Below are 17,750 nucleotides of genomic sequence, written 5' to 3'. Positions count from 1 at the left end.
TTCTATCATATATATATGTATTTCCTTTATACATATATCTATTTATATATATGTATTTCATATCTATACATACATACACATATATATGTATATATATATTTCCTTTTTTCTGGTGAAATGTCTTCTTAAATTTTTGGCCCATTTAAATAATATTGTTTGTTTATTATCACATTTTGAGACTGCTTTATGTGTTCTGGATATAAGTCTTTATCAGATAGGGACTTCCAAATATTTTCTCCAAGTCTGTGGTTTATCTGTTTGTTCCCTTAACATCTTTCAAAGAGAAAGAAGAAGTTTCTAGCTTTAATGCAATAAAACTGGTCAGTTTTTCTTACATGGATTGTGCTTTTGATACCTTATCTGAGAAATCTTTACATGACTCAATTTCACAAAAGTTTTTTCCTGTTTTCTTTATCTATCTTTGTAGTTTTAGGTTTTTACATTTAGGTCTATGATCAAATGTGAGCCAATGATCAAGGTTCTTTTCTTTTCTTTTCTTTTTTGCATATGTATATTTAATTGTCCAATGACACTTGTTGAAAAGATATCCTTTTGGGGCACCTGGGTGGCTCAGTGGGTTAAAGCCTCTGCTTTTGGATCAGGTCATGATCCCAGGGTCTTGGGATAGAGCCCCGCATCCGGCTCTCTGCTCAGTGGGGAGCCTGTTTCCTCCTCTCTCTCTCTCTCTCTGCCTGCTTCTCTGCCTACTTGTGATCTCTGTCCGTCAAATGAATGAATAAAATCTTGGGAAAAAAAAAAGAAAAGATATGCTTTTCCCCTTGAATTATCTTGGCAATCTTTTCAAAAATCAATTGCCCATATATGTGTGAGTCTATGTCTGGACTCTGGACTCTCCTCTATTGATCTGTCTTTATACCAGCACTACTCTACTTGATCACTGTAGATGTATCAAGAGTCTTAAAATCAGGTAGTGAAAACCAGGTAGTGTTCTTCTGTTCAAAGATGTTTTGGTTCTTCTGGGTCCTCTTCATTTCTATATACATTTTAGAAATACCTCATCAATATCTACAAAACAATCCTCTGAGATTTATGTTGTGATTGTGTTAAATCTATGTATCAGTTTTGGAGAGATTTTCATCTTACTAATATTGAATCTTCTGATCCAAGGACAAGGCATATCTCTCTACTTGTTTCAATCTTCCTTAATTTCTCTCAGCATTATTTTCTTGTCTTCAGTATAAAGGTTTTGCCCAGCTTTTCTCAAACTTATTACTAAATAGTTTATATTCTTGATGCTGTTGTAAATGGTATTGTTTTTGGATTTTCTATTTCTAATTATTCATTGCTAGTATATGAAAACACATTTACTATTTTTGTATGTTGATCTTACATCCTACAATTTTGTATAATTACTTCTTGGTTCTAGTAGCTTTTTTGTAGACTCATGAAGATTTTTTGTAGACTTGTGTAGACTCATGCAGATGATTATGTCCGCAAAGGAAGACAGCGACCCCCGCCCCCACCTCAACTCCCAATCTGGATACCTTTTATCTTTTTCTTGCCTTATTAAATGAGCTAGGACTTCCAGGGCAGGGTCGACTAGAAGTAGTAAAGGCAGACATACTGAATTGTTCCTAGCCTTAGAGGGAAAGAATCTGGGTTTGTTTGTTTGTTTTAATTTAAAAGATGATTTTATTAGAAGCACAAAGTAATAATCATCAAAGAAACTTTGTGGGGAGCCTGAGTGGCTCAGTTGGTTAAGCATCTGACTTGATTTCCGCTCAGGTCATGATCTCAGGGTCATGAGATAGAGCCCCACATCTATCTTCAGGTTGGGTGTGAAGCCTGCTTAAGATTCTCTCCCTTAAAAAAAAAAAAAGAAAAAAGATTCTCTTTCTTTCCTCTGTTCCCTTCCCCCACTTGTACATTCTCTCTCTCTCTAAAAAAAAAAAGCACAGCAAAGTAAAGCAACTTTATGAGGATGAGTCAAAGTCTTCTAACAAAACACAACATACTGAAACAATACTGTGCCTGCTTTCCTTTTTTTTTTTCAATCGACTTTAGTTTTCAGGGCAATGTTAGGTTCACAGCAAAAATGAGTAGAAAGTACACAGTTCACCTATACCTCCTATGCCAACACATATATAGCCTTGTCCACAATCAACATCTTGCACCATAATGGCACATTTGTTACTGCCTTTTTACTGTCCCCATTGTTGTTGTTTTTTTTCCAGAATGTTGTATATTTGGAATCATATGGTAAGTACCTTCTTCAGATTGGCTTCTTTCACTTAGTAATATGTATTTAAGTTTCCTCTATATCTTTTTCAGCCCTTTGTTCTTCTCTTCAAAGATGTTTTTGGGTATTTTGGGTCCTCTTCATTTCTACATAAATCTTAGAAATAGCTCATCAATATCTACAAAACAGTCTTTTGGGATTTTACTGAAGGACCCATTGGTTGCTCCCAAGTCTTGAATTAGGAATAAAGCTGTTATAGACCCATGTACAAGCTCTCTGTGGACATAATTTTTCAACTCGTTTGAATAAATAAATACCAAGGAGTGCAATTGCTAGATTATATGATATGTATATGTTTAATTTTGTAAGAAACTCCCAAAATGTCTTCCAAAGTGGCTGTACTATTTTGCATTTTCACCAGGAGTGAATGAGAGTTCTTATTACCTCACATCTTTGCCAGAATTAGATGTTGTCAATGTTTTGAATTTGGATGCTAATAGGTTTGTTGTTTTAAGCATTGAGATTTAAGTATTGAGATTTCACCATTAAGTTTGAAGTTAGCTATAGATTTTTCATAGATGCCCTTTATGAGATTGAGGAAACTCTCTTCTATTCCTAGTTTATTGAGAGTTTTTATGAGGAATGGATGTTGGATTCTGTTACATCCTTTTTTTTTTTTTTCATAAATTGAGATGGTCATGTGATTTCTCTTTTTAGTTTGCTAATGTGATGAATTACACTGATTGATTTTCAAATGTTAAACATTGCGTTCCTGGGATAAACACTATTTGGCAATGATGCAGTACTTCAAATTTTTTGTTAGACTGAGTTGGCTGAATTTTGTTAAGTTTTTATTTTTTTAATTAAAACTTTATATTTTCAGTGTTGTTAAGTATTTTTGCATCAATTTTCATAAAAGATATTTGTCCAGGGGCACCTGGGTGGCTCAGTAGGTTAAAACCTCTGCCTTCAGCTCAGGTCATGGTCTCGGGGTCCTGGGATCGAGCCCCGTATTGGGCTCTCTACTTGGCAGGGAGCCTGCTTCCCCCTCTCTCTCTGCCTGCCTCTCTGCCTACTTGTGATCTCTTTCTCTCTCTTTCTCTGTCAAAAAAATAAATAAAATCTTTTTTAAAAAAGGATATTTGTCTGTATTTTTATTTTCTTGTAACATGTTTGCCTGGTTTTGGTATCAGGGTGGTGCTGGTCTCATAAAAAGATTGGAAAATGTTTCCTCCTCTTCAATTTTCTGGGAGAGTTTGTGTAGAATTGGTATTATTTCTTCCTTAAATGTGTGGCAGAATATACCAGTGAAGCCATCTGGGCCTGCAGTCATCTTTTTGGGAAAGTTTCTACTTACAAATGAAATTTCTTTAATAGGTCTATTCATATTCAGATTATGTATTTATGAGTCAGATGATCTGTTTCAGAGTGAGATTATTTCTTTTAAAATTTTGTATTGTGATAAAATATTCATAACGTATACTTTACCGTTTTAAACATTTAAGAGTATAATTAAATGGTATTAAGCACATTCACAATGTTCTCTAACCATCATCACAATCTATGTCTATCTATGCATCTGTCTTTTTCATCATTCCAAACAGAAACTCTATACCTATTAAACAGTAAATCAACCTTCCCCCATCCCCCTACTCCTGCCAGTCCCTGGTAATCTCTATTCTTCTCTATGAATTTGTCTATTCCAGGTACCTCATGCAAGTGGAATTATACAATATTTGCCCTTTTATATTTGGCTAACTCATTTAGCATAAAATACTCAAAGTTCATCCACATTGTAGCATGTATCAGAATTTTACTGCTTATTACAGCGATTTATTTCTCTTTGACAGGATTTTGATAGCTTATGTTTTGCAAAGGATTTGTCTTCTTCATTTAAATTTTTGAATTGATTAACATAAAGTTGTTAATAATGTTTCTTAGTTTTCTTCTAATATCTATAAAGTCTCTAATGATGTCACCTCTCTCATTCTTAATATTGGGAATTCTTCTCCCCATTTTTTCTCCTGATACCCCTGGCAAGAGTTTCTCTGTTTCACTGACTCTATAAAAACCAACCAACCAAACAAACAAACAAAACAAAACTTTTGCTTTCATTGATTTTTTTTGTTTTTCTATTCTCTATCTTGATTTAATTAAACTCTTATCTTTATTGTTTCTTTTCTTCTGCTTTGAGTTCAATTTGTTCTTCTTTCTCTTACTTCTTATGGTATAAACAGAAGTAATTTATTTGAGACTTTTTTTCTCTAATGCAAGCAATTGGTACTAAAAATTTCCCTATACATATTGCTTTCATTGCATCTCATAAACGTTGATGGGTTGCATTTTCATTTTGATTCAGTTCTCTTTGGATTTCTTCTTTGATATGGGTTATTTTTTAAAGACATTATTTAATTCCCAATATCTGGGTATATTCCAACCATCTTTGCATTACTGACTTTTTATTTAATTCCAATGTAGTCAGTGAACATACTTTGTTTGACTTAAACCTAGAGATATTTTTATTACCAAGAATATAGCCTATATTAGCAAAATTTTGCAATGCAAAATAATGTGTATTCTTTCGTTAGGTGTAATGTTCTATAAATAGCAATTAGATCATGCTGGCTAAATGTCTTGTGCAAGTCTTTTATATCTTTGCTGATTTCCCATTCTGCAAATTATGAAGAGTAAGATGCTGAAATATCTAACTATACTTTGGATTTGTCCAGTACTTCTTACAGTTCTATCCACTCTTGTTTTATATATTTTGAAGCTCTGTTGTGATGTACATTAATGTTTATGTTTGTTTTGTATACTCTTCATAAATTGCCTCCTTTATTATTATGAGATTATCCTCTTTATCTGATAATATTTTTTGCTCTGAAATTTAATTTATCTGATAGCCACTCCTGATTTCTTTGGATTGGCATTAGAATAATACACCTCTTGTCTGTTTTTCACCTTTTATGCCTTCTTCCAACTTTTATTTTTAACTCATTCCTGTCTGTAGCTTAATGAGTTTCTTATAGGAAGAATATGGTTTCTTTGTGGTTTTTAAAATCCATTTTGACTGTCTCTGCCTTTTGATTGGGGGTGTTTATGCCATTTACATTTAGTGTGATTATTGATAAAACATATCAAAACCCAAACAGGGTTTCAATATATCATCTTGTTATTTGTTTTCTATTTGTTCCATCTTTCCTTTGTTCTTGTTTTCTTCCTCTGTCTTTTGAATTGAGTATTTTTAAAAAATATTTTGTTTATTCATTTGATAGAGATCACAAGCAGGCAGAGAGGCAGACAGAGAGAGAGGGAGGCTGAGCAGAGAGCCTGTGGACTGAGTATTTTTAATATTTAATTTTATCTCCTTTCTTGGGTTGGCTTATTAGCTGTAACTCTTTGCTTTCTTATTTTAGTGATTGCTTAAGGGTTTATTGTATACATCTTTAATGTACCATAGTTTAACTTAAAGTCATATTATGCCATTTTATGGATAGTATAAGAAATTTATAATAGTATAATTCCATTCTCCCTCTCCCGAACTTTGTGCCATTGTTCTCCTACCTGATATATATATATATATGTATATATATATATATAATAAACTTTATCAACTATGGTTGCCATTTCCATATTTAAAAATTAAATAATATTTTTAAAACCAAAAATAAGTCAAATTTATTCACATGTGTATCATTTATGATGCTCTTTCTTTCTTCTTTTTTTTTAAGATTTTATTTATTTGACAGACAGAGATCACAAGTAGGCAGAGAGGCAGGCAGAGAGAGAGGGGTGAAGCAGGCTCCCTGCCGAGCAGAGAGCCCAATGTGGGCTCAATCACAGGACCCTGAGCCAAAGGCAGAGGCTTAACCCACTGAGCCACCTAGGTGCCCCAATGCTCTTTATTTCTTTATGCAAGTTCAGTTTCACATTTAGGACCATGCTCTTTCTCTATCTATGACTTAAAACTCTTATAGTGTATCTGTTGGTGATAAATTATTTCTGCTTTAATATATCCAAAAAGTCCTCATTTTGCTTTTGTCTTTGAAGTATATTTTCATTAAGTATAGGATTCTAGTTTGACAGTTTTTTTTTCTTTCAGTACTTAAATATGTTGCTCTACTGTCCTCTGACTTGCTTTGTTTCCAAAAAGAGGTTGCTAACACTTTCATCGAAATGCAATGTATTTTTTTTTTTCTGGATGCTCTTAAGATTTTCTCTTTAATTCTGATTTTAAGCAATTTGATTATGATGTGCCTTTGCGTGGTTTTCTTTATGTTTCTGGGATTTAATGACTTCCTTAGACCTGCGGATTTAAAATTTTCTTTTTTTTTAAAGATTTTATTTATTTATTTGACAGAGACACAGTGAGAGAGGGAACACAAACAGGGGAAGTGGGAGAGGGAGAAGTGGGCTTCCTGCTGAGCAGGGAGCCAGATGTAAGGCTCGATCTCAGGACCCTGGGATCACGGCCTGAGCCTACGGCAGACATTTAATGACTGAGCCACCCAGGAACCCCTGGATTTATAATTTTCATCAAGTTTGAGAAATTAGGGCCATTATTTCTTAAAATATTTTTTCTGTCTCTTACCCCACTTCACCCTGCTCTCAACACCTTCCCAAGTAAGGATTATATGTATAATAAATGTTCCATGGTTCACTGATGCTACATTCAGGGTTTTATTTATTTATTCATTTGGATCATTTCTTGTTATGTTCTCAAGCTCTTCTTCTTTTTCAGTGTCCAATATGCTGTATTTTTCATCTTTTGAATTTTGACTTTTTTTTAATGTCTCCGATATCACTACAAAGCATGTTACATCTTTCCTCTACCTCCTTGAACATAATGGAATATGTCTACAATAACTGTCATCTACTTTTATCATCATGGTCATTTCTGGGTTTGTGTATATTGATTTTTCTCTTCATTATGGGTTATATTTTCTTGCATGTTTGATAAGTTTTTAGATGATTCCAGACATTGTGAATTTTATCTTATTAGGTAATGAATGTTGTCCTACTTATATAAATATTCTTAAACTTTGTTCTTCTGTGCAGTTAAGTTACTTGAGAACAGTTTGATATTTTTGAGGTTTTAAAATTTATTTTGCTAGGCCCCACCAGAGCAAACTTTGCCCCATACTAAGGCCAATACCTTTTTGAGTACTCTACCCAATTTCCCGTGAATCATGAGATTTTCTACTCTAGCTGGTGACAGTATGAACTATTCCCAGCCCTGAGTAAGTTTCAGAGTTGCTCTTTCTGTCCTTTTGGGGTAGTTCTTTTCTAGCCTCATGTCATTTCCTCACATGCATCCACTTATCAGTACTCACCTGAAGATCTCTGGGGGTCTTTAAAGATCTCCAAAGCTCTCTACCTCTTGCAGTTCTCTCTTTTTCAGTATCTGCCCAGTGAACTCAAGCTGCTTTGACCTTGCCAGGCTTGCAGCCCAGTCTCTCCAACTCAGAGAGGCCACCAGGCCCAACCTGAGTTCCTCCTCCCTATGCAAACTCTCTCCAGGCAGAACTCTGGGCCGACCTGAAGCCTCACTTATCTTGTTTCCCCTCTCTCAGTTCTCATTCTCAATGTTGCCTGATGTTTAATGTCTGAAGGTCAGTTTCTTTTTTTTTTTTCAGATTTTCAATTGCTTCAAGAGGGTGGACAAATCATGTTCCTATTACACAATCATCAGCCGAAACAGACATATAGTAATCTTGCTTGATGGATAAATTTATTTCTGAGATTTCAGTTATTTTTTTAAGTTTCTTCTGCTTGTTGCATTTTTTTCTTTTTCAGGTTTCATTTTTCTTTCTGTTTCTGCTTGTCTTCTTTCCTGCTATAGGCTTTCTTCACGCATTGAGTAATCCTTGCTTGCTTGCAATAATATTTTGCACATGTGAGGAAGGCCCTAAGAATCTGACCTACTGGGCTTGCCAAGTACTGGGATTCACAATGGGTGACCTGGTTGAGCTATTTTATTGGGGAAGCCCCAGTTGTCAATATCTAGAGATCTTATCTCTTTTCCTGCTCTGAGTCCCCCAAGGGGGGGAAAAAATCTTCATTCTCCTGAATTTTTAAAACATTTTTATTTGCATTTATTCTGTGCAGAATTTACTCCCAGGCCATAAGTTTTTGTTTCTTCAGTTTCTTCTGGGATATCTTTTTCTTCTGTGCAACCTCCTCTTCTGGTATAGGAACAATCTGCTCTTTTTCAGTAAGGATCATCTCAGTATGGCAGGGAGAGCAGATGTATGGGTTAATCTGACCATGAGCCCTGTAAATTCTACACTGCATCTTGGGGGCTTTCTTCACCTGAATGTGCTCAATGACTATAGAATCAACATCTAAATCCTTAAGTTCAGCACTACTCTCTGCATTTTTAAGCATGTGCAGTAAAAATTCAGCACTCTTTTTGGGCCACCGACCCTGTGTCCAGCCCCACTGTTTGGCTTGGACACACCTACCATCTCCACCATTGTAGTGATGGAATGGCACACACTGCTTCTGCAAAGTGACGTCTTTCAGATACTTGGTGGCTTTTCAGATATGCATACCCTTTATGCCTGGGCAGTTTCGCATGTGTTCTTAAAGTGAACACAAACATTTGAACCTCTTGATTTGCATGATTTTGTAGGGTTTTCTGGGTCAAGCAAATAGCGAACCATTTTCAGAGGTCACCCCAGGCCACTGAGTGGAAGAGCTCTCCTGCATTTTTTGTATCTAGGTTACCAGTGTTTCTGGAGCAGAGGCAAGTAAGGGAACTGAGAAGTCTCAACCTTTGGTATGTAGACTCTGTCCTAACCTCTCCTTTTTAGTTTTGGAACCTTACCTTCTTGGTGCCTGGTGTTCTTCTAGGGTTTCCATGATTTAGCTTCTCATAGTAGAAGGGTCTGACCTGCTGAGAAGGGAGGGTGCTGGTAATTTGATGATTGTAACAGGGTGAGGGAGGGGATCCTGGGAAGTCTGTCTACTTCTTGTATAGATTTTCAACCATTCTTGCTCATTTGAACCTCTCTCAATCCCTTCATTGAGAGTTAACTTAATGCTTACAATTCCTGAACCCTCTTCAGTTTCTGGATTTTCCCAGAGCTATTGTAGGTCCATATTTCTCTGGTCTATTAACATTTACCATTATCCAACTGCCCCCCAGCTTCTGATTATGTGGATGGAAAAATCACCTCTAAATTTCTCTGAGGATACTAACTAGATTTGTCAAGGTGTCTCTGGTTCCTGGGTTGTCATTTTTTTCTAGGGAGCCAGATATTCCTTTCAGTCTTCTTGGTCTTTTTCTTTCAAATGGCCAGCTTTCCCATGGGCCTAGTTATCCTTGGTCTTCCATTCATATTTTAGGATGAAGGACATTCTGTTTTCCCTCCCTTCTCCTATGGTCCTCTGCCCTGTTTCTTATATTCCACAAATAAGTGAAACCATGATAATTGTCTTTCTCTAATTGACTTATTTCCCTCAGTATAATACCCTCCAGTTCCAACCACGTTGATGGAAATGGTAAATATTCATCCTTTCAGATGACTAATATTCCACCATATGTATATAATATACACCATATATACTATAGGATATACCATGTCTTCTTCATCCATTCATCTGTTGATGGGCATCCCAGCTCTTTCCACACTTTGGCTACTGTGGACAATACTGCTATGAACATTGGGGTGCAGGTGCCCCTTGGGGTCATTACGTTTGTATCTTTTGGGTAAATACTTAGTAATGCAATTGCTGGGTCATAGGGTAGCTCTATTTTTCACTTCTTGAGGAATCTCCATACTGTTTTCCAGGGTGGCTGCACCAGCTTGCATTCTCATTCTCACCAACAGTGTCAGAGGGCTCCCCTTTCTACGCATCCTTGGCAACATTTGTTGTTTCCTGTCTTGTTAATTTTAGCCATTTTGACTGATATAAGGTAGTATCTCATTGTGATTTTGATTTGTAGTTCCCTGATACCAAGGGATGTGGAGAATTTTTTCATGTGTCTGTTAACAGGCCATACACTTGAGTTAAGGAAAGGCCTGAGTAGAGGCAACCTATGTGGAGAGGGCCTTGCAAATCAGTAGACTTTGCTTTAGGGTTCACAAATAGCATTTTGGTGCTCTTGGGACCATCTCTGGATATTAGAATAGGAAGCATCAATACCTATGTTAAGCAGCATGGATCTCCTTGGCCAAATGTCTTTAGGGAAGAGCCTTCTGCTTGGTTAGTTTGTCAGTTGACTAGGGATAAACATCTCATTATCAGTGTCTCCCTGTGAAATGGGGAGGGGCCTGGGGAAGGGACTGATTGACACAACTGTTTTGTTAACAAACCTTTCATTAAACATTTTCTTTGACTTCTTTTTTCACTTTCAGCTGTGATCATACAGCCTCTCCATATTCTGTTGGGAGCGTTAGCCACTGCTATGAGACTACCACCATGTCGCTGTGCACTCATACTTGGCTCTGTCCCATTGGTTATCTGTGCCCTCTGCTCTCTATCTCCCTGTATCCATTTTAATGTCTTGTTTACCTATAACCCCTTCTTTAACCCCCCCTTCCTGTTCTGGGAGATTATTGCATTTTGTATCTCTTTATTGGGATTTGGAAGAAAAAAGAAAAATCCATGTGTAAAATCCACCATCTTAAATCAGAAGTCTGTTTTCCCCTAGTTTTATGAGCCCTTAAGCTTCCACAGAATAAACACATAATTGCTTTTTCCTTAACCCAGGAAAACATCTAAGTTGGAGTAAATGAACCTTCCAAATTCTTGAGCCAACCAGTGCAATGTCTCTGTGATGCACAGACTTTATGTCTACCAAATTTATGGGGGCAGCGTAGTCACCCGGGATGGATCTGAAGCCAGATATACTGTAACAAGATCTCTGACTCCCAAGGATTACAAAATGCCAAATTATAACAATGTAGACCCCATAAAGAAACTGAAGCTGCATCTTGGAGTCTGAGTTAGAGCCTGAGCATACTGGTCCTTGGGTGATCCTATCTCACAAATAATACATTATTTGAGGCCCTGTCCTGAGGGGGATTGCTGCAATATCTATGTAAGGGACCTGTTGTCCAGGTGTCTGTAGCTCCAACCCATCATCCTGGTGCTGTGGTTTCACTGACACCAGAGTCCCCATGGGTGATGTATCATACATCAGGGGAATGTTCCCTGGAGAAAAATAAAAGATCTGCAAGAAAACTCTTAATAATTACTGGGGGGGGAAATTGCTACCATGCTGCATATAAAAAGTCACTCTCTCCCTCACAAGCAGAAGAGAATGTAGATACTCACTTTACTTCTCCCAGATCATCTCCGGCACTCATACAATATGTTTAGATGTAAGTACGGGTAATTCTTCAATCCACCCTCCAATTAAAAAAAAAACCTGTATTCCCTGAGTATCTCTGAACCTCCACAGATTTAAAGATGGATAAGCATTAAAATGTCACAATCTCCTGGACTTGGTGCTTTTAAATTTCCTGTTTCACAACTCCTGAGATGTAATTTCAAGTGCAAAAATATCTGTCAGGGAGGATATTAAACAACGCCACACCTTCAGCTGTTCTGTCTTCAGCTATTTACAGATATGTTTCAAAAACATACCATTTAAATATGAACAGCAACTTCCTGTTAAACTTTGGATGTAGAAACCAGCAAGAAATATGGCCCCCGGTGGTGAGGGAGGAAAAAATAGTTTCTGTATACAAAGCCTTAACATAATAAACAAGCAGAAGAACTTCCTGATAAATAGCGCCAAGCAAACATTCATATCCTTGCCTCCGCTGTATTCAAAATATTTTTACTAGACCAAGTGCAAAGTATTATTATCATTAATATTAAGTTTATCCTTTTTGGAACTGATCCAGGCTCCAGTTCTACCAGAAGGTCTGGTAGGAGCCAAGGGTATGGACGTTTATCATGGCAGTTACTTTGGTTTTAATTCTCTTCATATAAATGTTGCAGAGCTATGGATGGATATTAACATTACTGTGCTTGATGAAATCCACGCCCATCAGCCTCCGGGGCCCTGCAGCAGCCACCCCACAAAATCATCAAAACGGAAATTCCCAGGCAATAAACAGACAGATCCAGCGACAGTCTCTGAAGGCAGCACCAGGAAGCTGGGCAAGGACAGTCGCAAAGACATCTGGGTCCCCACAGGTTCCTACTAGCCACCTGGGAACCCAACGAGGCCAGGAACATAAACACCCAGGACCCAGGACCTTACAGAAACCACTCGTTTGTGTTCTCCTCATTCGCCAAAGCAAAATGCAAATCTGGTTGTTCTCTTTATTTAAACCAAAAATAAAACACTTTTTAATTGATATGTTACATAGATGCAGACAAGTGTACGCATCTGATGAACGTTCATAAACTGAATCTAGCCATGTAAACAGCCTCCAGACTGAAACACAGAATATGAGCAGCCCCCAAGGAGGCTCGTGTTTTTCTCATTTCCCGTTACAGTCACCACCTATCTCTGCTCCAAGGGTGACCACTCCCTGGGCATCCTTTTTTTACATATATTCCCAAATGGGAACTGGAATTCCAGAAATTAGTCGAAGTAAAATTACTTCAGTGTACTGGAATGGAGGACACAAAACCCACACATGACAAAGAATGATGTCCCCAAGAATCTTTTTCAGCATTCCTCTGGGATAGGTGAAGGCTTTGTGCTGGGGGAAGGAGAAAAGCAAGGGGAGATGAGGGAAGAGATGTGGGAGAGGCAGAATCCCAGAGGATGTCAAGTCCCTTCTGGTCAGATGGGCTGGCAGGCTGAGAGGACACCAGGATGAGGTGGCAGCCTCTGAGTTTCATGTCTCAATCTACCACTGACCACCTGGTTCAGCAAGAAGCTGGACAGCAAATGTATCTTGCTTGGACACCACCATACCACCCCGATGAGCTCTGACTATGGCCCATTGCCCTTGCCAACCCCAAACTGCACCTCCCTAGGAAAGCCACAGCCCTGACCTTGGGAAGCTTAGAGTCAAGCTGGGAAGCAGGCAATGGGGTCAACATCACCCAGTGCAGGGTGAGACATTTGTGATAGGCAGGCACAAAGCTCACTGCAAGGGCTTGTTTGTCTATGTATTACTGTAACTATTGAACACATGTTTCCCGAGTGAACCAACATATGAATGAATGAATGAACAGAATACCTCCCATCTTGCCTGAACTGGGAGCATGCCTGTTAGCCAGCTGGCTTAACCTGCAAAAGAATGACAAATTGGAGGACCAGAAAGCCTGAGTAGCCCTCTCATGGGGCCAGCTGAACTGTAGACAGTGCTCAAGGAGGAGCTCTTGTCAAGGTGAGGCTCCTGGACCTACCAGGGACTCCAGCTACCAGAGGATCCAATTAATGCTGGCTCCGGTAATAAAGATGCTTTGTTAATCCATACACACATGCACAGAACAAAAATTCGGGAGGTAGGTAGTTTCCAGATGTGCTCAGTTCCCCATGATGTACTGAAGGCTTTTCTTCTATCCTCCTATTCTGTCCCCTCAGCTCTTGGTGCCCCAGTAAAGACACGATGTTCTTCGTGTCATCAAATGCTTCTCAGCTTTTATTAAGGAGGGAAAAAGCAAAAGACCCCCTATTTCTCATTGCTAAATATGATCACCTGACCTACAGGGTGGCTGGGAAGGGGAGGATCTGGTCCCTGTCAGAAGCCACTCTCCCCAGATCTTTGGGGGCACAGGGACGTGACTAGATTCTGTCGGCACATCCGAGAGCCTCCAAGAGTGAGTGTGGCCCATTCGGTGAAGAACACAGGAGTCTGAGGGCCAGGACTATTGTGTGTCCTTGAGCAGGTCACCTGAGATTTTGACCTCCTCTTTGTTCCAAGGGCACAGCTGGGCAGTGGAACTGGTAAATTCTTCCCAGTCTTGAAATTCAAGGCTCCATATTTCTGTTCCCTCTTCTCAGATGATATGCCCCAGTGGAATGGTGTTAGCTTGTTCCACGATGACACGCTTGTGAAGAAAATCTTTCTAAAAACATAGCTCATGTATTGCAGGTGGCATTGCTGCATATTCTGGAAATTATGTTAGTTGTCTATAGCACACAAAGAAGAACAACACAGTACAAATATCGTTGTACTATGGGTTGAATTGTGTCCCTGAAAAAGATATGTTGAAGTCCTAAACCCCAGTGCCTGTGAATGTGACCTTATATGGAGTTAGGGTCTTTGCAGATGTGATCAAGTTAGGATGAGGACATACTGAACTGGGTGTGGGGGGGGGACCCTAATCCAAAATGACTGGTGACCTTCTAAGAAGAGGAGAAGACAGGGACACTCAGGAAGAAAGCCAGGTGACAGTGGAGACAGAGATTCAAGCACTGCAGCTGTGAGTCAGTGAACATCTGGAGCCACCAGAAGCTGGAAGAAGGAAGGATGGATTCTCCCCAGAGCCTTAGAGGCAAGGGGCCCTGCTGACAGGGACTTTGGACTTTGGACTTCGGACTTCTACCCTCCAGGACTGTGAGACAGCAAATTTCTATTGTTTTAAGCCACCCAGTTTGTGGTCTTTGTTAGAGCAGCCCTCAGAAACTAACACAGATAATACTATTTAAATATCCAGGCCTTAGTAGGACACGGGGGTGTGGTCTGTATCCTTCTCCATATTCCAGGAAACAGGTAGGACAACAATGCGATGGAATTTGTCTTTACCCCAGGTCAATGTCACCAGCAACCCTCAGTGAGAAGTAGTAAGGTGGAGGAGTTAAAAGCCTGGGCTCCAGAGCCTGAATTCAAACCCTTCTCTGTCCTATACTAGCTGTGTAACCTTGGGCAAGTCACTTCACTTCTCTGTGCCGCAGGAGCCTTGTCTATAGATAAAGGAAATAAATTTGGGTCTAACGAGGGGTAAATGAGTTAACATGTGTAAAATGTCTAGAACAAGGCCTGGCGCACAATGAGTGCTTGCTGAGAACAAAAGTTGTCACTTCGTAGATGTCTTGCCCGTCCCCTTGTTTACAGCCTAGCTACAGTGGGTCACTTAATGGACTCCTTTAAAGCAAAAATGGGTAGACAAAGCTAGAAAGATTAAGCCAGTATCTGGAGTTATAGCAAGTTCAAAAGTCAAAGCTAGATAAGAAAAGCCAAGAGCAAAGTGTGTAGAGAGTCAGGACCTGGACTTACAATGTAGTGGAAATGCCAGGGGATGGGCTGGAACTCAGATGTTGGAGGACAAGACAGGTATCTGCACGTCCTGGCAAGCAAGACCTGGAGGTGAAAAGAGGGGGAGCCCAGCATCCAGCTCCCTGGCAGAGGGTAAAATACAGGGCCCTTGAATGCCTGGCTGTTCTTGGTGGAGGTGGAGGGCTTAAGGAAATCCCAAACAAGGGATAGTTGGGGCTGCTGCCTACGAGGTGCCTGTGCAGAACCCAGCACCATGAACTTCCATCAAGCTGGTAAGTGGGTACTGGTTGGGCAGGATCACTTGGCTATGGGTTACTAGGGATGTGAGTGTCTGACAATGGTGGCTGACCCCTCCTGCTGGTTCCATCAGACATGCCAGGGGCTACTAGGGTTCCACCTGCTGTCCTACTTCCATGCTCAGTTAGACAAGGCCCAGGGCCACCCAGCTGCACACTAGTCATAGCCCAGGAGAGAGCAGCCATGGGTCTGAGGAATAGCCAGTTTGCTCTTCTCGGGGCATCTGAAGGTGTCCCTAGCCTTACTTTCCTGCCCTGAACGAGCGAGAAAGAGAAGGCAAATGTACCTTTGGCCAAAAGTGTAAATTTGAGAAGTAAAGCAAACAACATCTAATTTGTCAAGATACACACAGCCTCGTGGTGGTTACTGTAAGACAAACAGGCCCAGAAAAATGCCTAGCAGCCTTTTACAGGTCATGGAAACAAAACTCTGTGTAAATACCTTTGGAAACAAATGGCAAAAGATAAAAACTAAATAGAGCACAAAACTGTTCAGAGGCCATGGGGCAGCCAACCCCCTCCAGGGGACTCTGGACCAATAGCTGTCTGTGACGTAGTTCTGGAGTTCTTGGCTTTGTTTCTGTTCTTGAAAACTTGCTTATTCACCATTTCTTTACCACCATGACTGTTGATAATATGTTTTATCTTTATTTCCTCATTTGTCATCTTCGATCTCCTCTGATTCTGCACTATTAAAAAATAAGCATTTCATTCATTTCCGCTAATCCCACCTCCCCCAAATCATGAATTTTAGTTTTTATATTTGTGACACTGACACCTCTAAACATAGTGTTGACCATATATTGCTTTCCCATCCACTGTAGACAGTGCTGAGTGTTCCCCATCTCCCCTCTCCTGCCTCCTTCTCTCCCTCCATCCATTGGGTTCTCCTTTTACAATATCAAAGATTTATAATATTCTCTTTGACAACCGTAATTAAGTTTTCTTTTCTTTGTTAAGTTTTATCTATGTGTCAGAACAAGTAAATGACATTTGCATTTTTATAACCCTGTAAGTGCTATTCCTAGCAGACAAGTTGTTTCCTTCTCTATGGACCTGATGACTTTTCCAGACCACACAAAGGAGAATGATTTGAACATCAAGGTCAAATGGATTCTTTTTCTTATGTGCATTCATGTTGCTCAAGATTGTGCCACATTTTTAGTTCATTCATTATTAAACAGTTCCTTTTGTAAACAACTTTATGGTTTTTTCCTAAATATTCTAATTGCTTTTCTTTTTTCTTATTGACAAAGAATACCTGCTTCCCAATTCTCAAGCTTTTCAATCCTGCCATCTGTGTTGTTTATTCATCTATGGGCACAGCTCCAAAATTGTCATTCTGTATTCCCATCTGTACTGCCAGGGCTGGAGGTCTATGAGCTATATTTCCCAGAAGGTTTTGTTAGTAAAAGGCACTAGAGGCTGCTGGATGAGAGAAAGCATTTCCCCTGCTCTGTTCTGGTGGCAGCAACCGTATGTGACCACAATCTGTGGATTGGTGGTAGGTATGACAATAGTGGAGGAGCTGTGGGTTCCGTGCTCTGCAGCAGCAGCCAGAGGGCTAGCTCCCGGCTTCCAGCTGAGTGGCAGTAGTACTCACAAGCTCTAGATGACCCCACTTTCTATTCCAGGCCTATGCCTACTGATCTCTGGGAATTAGGGACTGAATTAGGTCTCCCCAAAATTTATGTTAAAGCTCTAACCTCCAATATGACTCTATTAGGAGACAAAGTCTTTAAAAAAATAATTAAGGATAAATGAGGTCATAAGAATGGAGGCCTTATTGTATGATCGTTGTTCCTGTAGGAAAAGGAAGAGACACCAGAAATCTCTCTCTCTCTCTCTCTACACAAATGCATAAAGAAAATTCTTTGTGAGGACTCAGTGAGAAGCTGGCTGTCTGTAAGCCAGGAAGAGGGTTCTCACCAGAAGCCAAACATGCCAACACCTTGATCTTGGACTTCTAGCCTCAAGAACCGTGAGAAAATACTGGTTAAGCCACCGATTCTGGGGCATTTCTTTTATGTAGACCAAGCAAATTAATACAATGAATAATAGCAATTTCCAATTTTTATTCCTCTGCCTTTCAATGTTTTCTTTTCTCTTTACTTT

The 17,750-nt window shown here is 39.4% G+C and overlaps 1 pseudogene; it reads right to left on the bottom strand.

Annotated features, from left to right (window-relative positions):
* Positions 1 to 8,007: 8,007 nt before the first annotated feature.
* On the bottom strand, positions 8,008 to 8,877 carry LOC122893334 (annotated as a pseudogene).
* Positions 8,878 to 17,750: the final 8,873 nt, after the last annotated feature.

This window comes from Neovison vison, chromosome 13 (genome assembly GCF_020171115.1).
Source record: "Neovison vison isolate M4711 chromosome 13, ASM_NN_V1, whole genome shotgun sequence".
Lineage (NCBI taxonomy): Eukaryota > Metazoa > Chordata > Mammalia > Carnivora > Mustelidae > Neogale > Neogale vison.
The sequence above is the reverse complement of the archived record's forward strand: the minus strand, read 5'-3'. Positions and strand labels throughout refer to the sequence as shown.